This window comes from Macrotis lagotis, chromosome 1 (genome assembly GCF_037893015.1).
Source record: "Macrotis lagotis isolate mMagLag1 chromosome 1, bilby.v1.9.chrom.fasta, whole genome shotgun sequence".
Lineage (NCBI taxonomy): Eukaryota > Metazoa > Chordata > Mammalia > Peramelemorphia > Peramelidae > Macrotis > Macrotis lagotis.
The window spans coordinates 502,772,797-502,778,796 of NC_133658.1; positions in this window are offsets into that span (position 1 = coordinate 502,772,797).

Here is a 6,000-nt window from a genome sequence, read left to right on the forward strand (position 1 = left end):
TATTTTGAGATTTTTCAAGGCAATGGGGCTAAGTGGCTTGCCCAAGGCCACATGGTTAGGTAATTATTAAGTGTCTGAGGTTGGATTTGAACCCAGGTACTTCTGACTCCAAGGCCGGTGCTCTATTCACTGCGCCACCTAGCTGCCCATGCACAGGTCAATTTCTCAACAATGCAGACCAACTAAATTATGGATGAGAAACATATGAAAGAATTGCTACCTGTGTAAAGAATTCTCAGGGATGTATTCCAATATACAATGAAAAGACAGAACCATTTGCATTTATCAAAGAAATGATGAGGCTTTTGTATTGCCCAGTTACAGGAGGCAGTAGAAAGAACTTTAGGAGATGTGGCAGGAATAGATGGATTAATAAAATAATTAGCATGGGCTAATGTGAATGCTGATTATCAGAAAGCAATGATTGATTTAAGAAAGGATGTCATCATTGAGGAAATGATTCAAAGATGTGACAGAGTGGGGTCTCAGGTGTATCATATAGAATTAATGGCAGAGGTATTTACTAATATGCACATGGGAAATAAAGAGAAATGAACTTGCTTTGTTTGTGGAAAACTTGAACATTTAAAGAAAGATTATTGGAATGCCCAAGGAGCTAAACCCAGAAATATCAGAGCACATCATCCTAAAACTCCATGAACAAAGTGTAAAAAGGTAGGAAACTGGGCATCAGAATGTAGATAAGGAAATTTAAATGGAGAATGGGGTCCTCTTCCAGGGGATTTTCTAAAAAATCATGGGGTATGACAGTTCAGGGCCAGCAGGAGATGGAATGGAAAAACCAGTATGCAATTTTGGTAGCAAGCTGACCCATATCAAACTATTGATAGTCATAAGTGCTGGAAAATTTAGGGTGCCTCCACATGCTTCTACTGAAGTACCTATTCACCCTTTACAATTAATGGATAAGGAATTTGCAATCATTTTGGCTCCACTAAATTCAAAGTATACTCACATTATACCTTTAGTAAAACACATGAGTGGGAAAATTTTCTCTATTGCGATAGTGAATGCCAGTGATGATGATAGTCACATAAATGAAAACCAATGTATAGCTCAGTTACATGTTTTCTCAGAATCTGGTATAAATTGGAAGGAAAAGGAGCTGATAAAAGGGCCAAAACTGAGAAACAACAATAAAACTATGTATACTACTATGATTTCTTCAGAAAACCTCTTTCTGTTATCCAAGTAGAAGGAATTGCTTTCCTAGACTTGATTGACACTGGGTCAGATCAGTCTGTGCTCCCCATACAAAACTGGCCACAAGCTTGGCCTAAACAAGCTGCTATACTAATCTAGTAGGCATTGCAAGTCAACAGGAAACAAGTCTCTTGCCAACCCTTGAAATGGAGAAAAGAAGATAAAGTAGGGACTGTCACTCATTTCATAGTTGAAGGACTCCCTACAATATTAGGGAAGAGATATATTGCATCAATTGGGGCAAAAATTAGCTTGGATTCTTTGATTGGGGCTGCTGTTGAGTTGGAAAGTGAAGTCTCTGAAACAGCACCACAGGGGGACAGAGTTTCTTCCACAGCAGCAGTCTGTTGCCCAAGCACCAGCACCATGGACGGGATGCAGGGAATCTGCTGGCCGCTTCTTTTGGCCGCCATTGCCTGCCTGACTGTTCTATGCATGGGAAGTGTGACCCAAACCCTTAAACCTACAACCAACTTTAGAGACACCTCATTGGTGCCACTGACCCTAACATCCACTCTAGTGTCCAAGACAAATTCCACTCCCAAAGCTACAATGAATTCCACTCTCCAGTCCACAACCAAGCATGCCACGACCCTTGCTCTGGCACTAGAAAGCCGTGAAGCACATACTAACTGCACTTTCTGTGTTGAGAGCAAAAATGTCAAATGCTATGGGACAGTTTTTAATGGTGCTGGCTACTGTTGAAAATACAACAACTCCAAATTGTACTGTTGTTAACAACCAAGTAATTTCAGATGCTCTCTCTCATTCTCTGCTGCCCCCACCCTCTGCAGAGGGAGGGTGAGGAAGAAGGGAAATCTTCCTTTTTAGAACTTTGAAACTCAAACCTTTGTCTCAGAAGGTCTGCATGCTTCGCTGCAGGAAGGGCAAGACTCCCCCAAAAAACTTATTTTATAAATCAGGGGACCCCCATGCCTTCTTCGTGTTTGGGGGGGGGTTGGGCAATGACCATGTATTTCTTAGGCTGCTCATTTGGATGCTTCATGGTCAATTAGTTAAGAAAAAAAGGGGAAGAAGAAGATTTTTTTCTGGGACTGGGAAATTCAGATTTCATCTTTTGAATGAAGCCTCTGTTTATGGCTAATATCTCAGTAATAGAGTAGCTAACTTTGAATTTTTGTGAAGTAGTTTAAGAATGCATTCAATTTTTTGATTGGCTATTTCAAGATTTTCATGAATATATACATGAGGTTCCTCAAGTAATTCTGATTGATTCCAAATGCCATTTTTCTTTATCGGTCTTAATTGGTGTGCATTTGGTGTCAATATATGGTTGACATCAGGTCAAAGATTCAAAAGAATAGAACTGAATTTTTCAACCAAAGCCAAGATTCTGAAGGGAAGAAAGTGAGATGAGATCAGGGCTTTCAAACTAAAATAACAGTGTGGGGTGGGAGAACTGGAGTTCCTGGTAATTGTGAAGAATATATGTAAGAGTGAAGTAAAATGGAAGTGGAAGGAAATTGTCATTTCCTTAAGGACAGGGACTTTTTCTATTTGTCTTGATTTTATAACACTAGCATATAGTATGGTGTCTTAGTTATATTAGGCATTTAATAAATGCTTGGCATATGAATTGAATTGTATTGAATTCCATAATCAAAGAAGCAAAATTCTCACAATTATGAGGGATTGGGAGTCAGAGATGCTGGTTTATAATCCCAACTCTGCTGCTAGATTTGTGTGACTTTTGGCAAGTGACTTCATTTCACTGGAACTCAATTGCACTAGGTGGCACAATTGATAGAGTACCTGCCAGGCCTGAAGTCAAGATCATCTTCATGAGTTCAAATCTGGTCTCATACACATAGCAGTTGTATGAATCTGGGAAAATCACTTAATCTATTTGTCTCAGTTCTTCTGTAAAATTGCTGAAGAAGGAAATAGCAAACCCCTCCATCAAATTTGCCAAGAAAACCCCAAATGGGGTTACAAAGAATAAGACTGAACAACTGAATAACAAAGATGAGGATGAGTATCCTTTCCATCTATGAATATACAAGTGGCTGAGGATGAGTGAAAAAGTAGGCATGAGAATTGAGAAAGCTATAATAAACCAAGACATTTTAGAGGGCTATTTATTGACATTCCCAAGTAAAAGGGCAGGAGTTGAAATAGGAAGAAGATTTTGAGCTGAAGCAAATAAAGATTTCTGATGATAATGTAATGATATGATATAGTTGCAGTGAACCTCAAAAGATATAGCTAAGTAAAAGGGAAAAAAACTGAGATGGCAACATAGGGAAAGACGATCACTGGTGAAGCTGGAAAGAAAATGAGCTGTGAAATGAGGGAGGAAAGGGAACTCCATTTGGACAGTCCAAGCTTTTCTGTAAATTATAGATCAAGTTCCTCTACTGAGAAATAGGTTTTAAGTGGTAATTTTGATAACTTGAGAAGAGATAAGAACGTTTGGAACAACCACTGTTGAAAGGGTGAGGAAAAACTTATCATGATAAGTAAAAGGATTGATGAGTAGCAGTAATAACTTGTAGTCCTAATTATCAGAGTTGTGGAACTTTCTCCACTAGTGTTTAATGTACCAGCAGGAGCAGAGAAGGTAAATGATGGGTCTAATCTAGGGTGGGAAACTGGAAAGAGACAAATAATAAGAGGACAATGAGCAAAGTATTCAAAGGTCAAGGACCTTTGATGTTGAACTGATTAATAAAGGGTTGAAATGAAGGCAAGAAATAGAAGCTAAAACAGGGCCTTTGAAAGCAGGAAGAGATGGAAAGACTAGAGATTTTTGGTGATAACAGAGTATATCTAGCAAGTCAGAGGAATTTCAGAATTATGAATTGTGGAAGTAAAACACATGTGGGTAATGATAAGATCAAGTCTAATACTTATATGGGATTGATGTGGAGTGAAAGTGTAGATCATAAGGGATGAGGAGGTCTATGAATTGTAAATCAAGGATATTTAAGAAAACATTAATTAAAGATAGATTTAATAAATAAAAATAATTATTGGGCAAGCCACTTATCCCCATTGCCTTGCAAAAAGCTAAAAATAAAAAAAAATAAAAATAAAGGTAAACTTAAAAGATCACTTGTGCAAAAGTCTTCCATGAGGTGCAGTTAGGTGGCATAGTGGATAAAGCACCAGCCCTGGAGTCAGGAGTACCTGAGTTCAAATCTGGTCTTAGACATTTAATAATTACCTAGCTGTGTGGCCTTGGGCAAGCCACTTAACCCCATTTGCCTTGCAAAAACCTAAAAAAAAAAGTCTTCCATGACTACACTTTACTCCTAATTGTCTTTTTTTTTTTTGATGCGGGGGATTAAGTAAAATTATATGAAGAAGAGTGGAATGGAATAGACCAGAGATCAATTAAAGAATAATCTTTCCTGCTAGGTCCTCATATCTCTCAGTTCAGAAGTTGTTCAAGAGGAGGTAGAAAATAGTGTGAGCAAAACTGAATAGAGAAATGCAAATTATAACACCTCCAAGGTACTACTTCACACCTTTCAGATTAGCTAATATGACAGAAAAAGAAAATGATAAATGTTGAAGATGTGGGAAAATTAGAATACTAATGCACTGTTGGTGGATCTGTGAATTGATCCAATCATTTTGAGGAACTATTTGGAATATTCCAGAGGACTATAAAGCTGTGCATACCCTTTGATTCAACAATACTACTACAAAGTTTATATATCCTAAAAAAAACATTATAAAAGGACACAGTTTTGTGATGTCAAAAATTCAGAAATTGAGGGAAAGTGCATCAATTGCAAATTGATTGAAAAAGTTGTGGTTTATGAATGTAATGGAATAAGAAATAATGAATAGGTTGGTTGGTTGGTTGGTTGGTTGGTTGGTTGATTCTTGTCCATTATTGAAGGAAGACCAAAATGACATCACTATGACAAATTACAATGGGTCAGACTGTAGCTGAATAGACCAATATGAACTAAGAATGCTCTACCACAGGTTGGGCACAAATAGTCCATGTGAACACCTGGGGTGCTTACTTTAAACTTATGGAAGTCATTCAGTTTCCTGACATGGTGCTTGTAGACTGTCCAGATTTCACAAGCAGACAGCAATGAGATCAGCATGATGGCTCTGTAGATCTTCAGTCAGTCTTCACTCTCATACTTTCTTTTAGCACAAATACTGAGCTAGCTCTGGTAATGCAAGTGTCAATCTCACTGTCAATGTGTATCTCTTTGGAAAGGGCGCTACCAAGGAGCATGAACTTGTCCACTTTACTCAAAACTTCTCCAGTTCCTGTAATTGATAGTTCTACATAAGGATGGTATGGTGCTGGCTGATGGAGCCCCTGTTTTTCTTGGTGTTAATTGTTAGACTAAAATTAGCACAAGCAGCAGAGAATCGATCCATATTTTGTTGCACCTCAGCTTCAGAAGCTGCATTGAGAACACTATCATCTGCAAACAGAAGATCATACATCAACATTCCCTCCACATTGGTCTTGGTTTGTAGCCTTTTCAAGTTGAAGAATTTGCCATCAGTGCAGTGGCTGACCTTGAAACGATGTTCATCCTCAATGAAGGTGTTTGATAATATGGCTGAAAACATCATGCTAAAAAGCATGGAAGCAAGGGTACATCCTTGTATTACTACATTAGTGACTAGGAAATCTTGAGAGTATCATCCACTATCCAAAACCTGGGCAAGTGTGCCATCATGAAATTGGTGTACAATATGACGAACTTCTCCGGACAATTAAATTTTGACATAATTTTCCATAAACCATCATGACTTATAGTATCAAAGACCTTG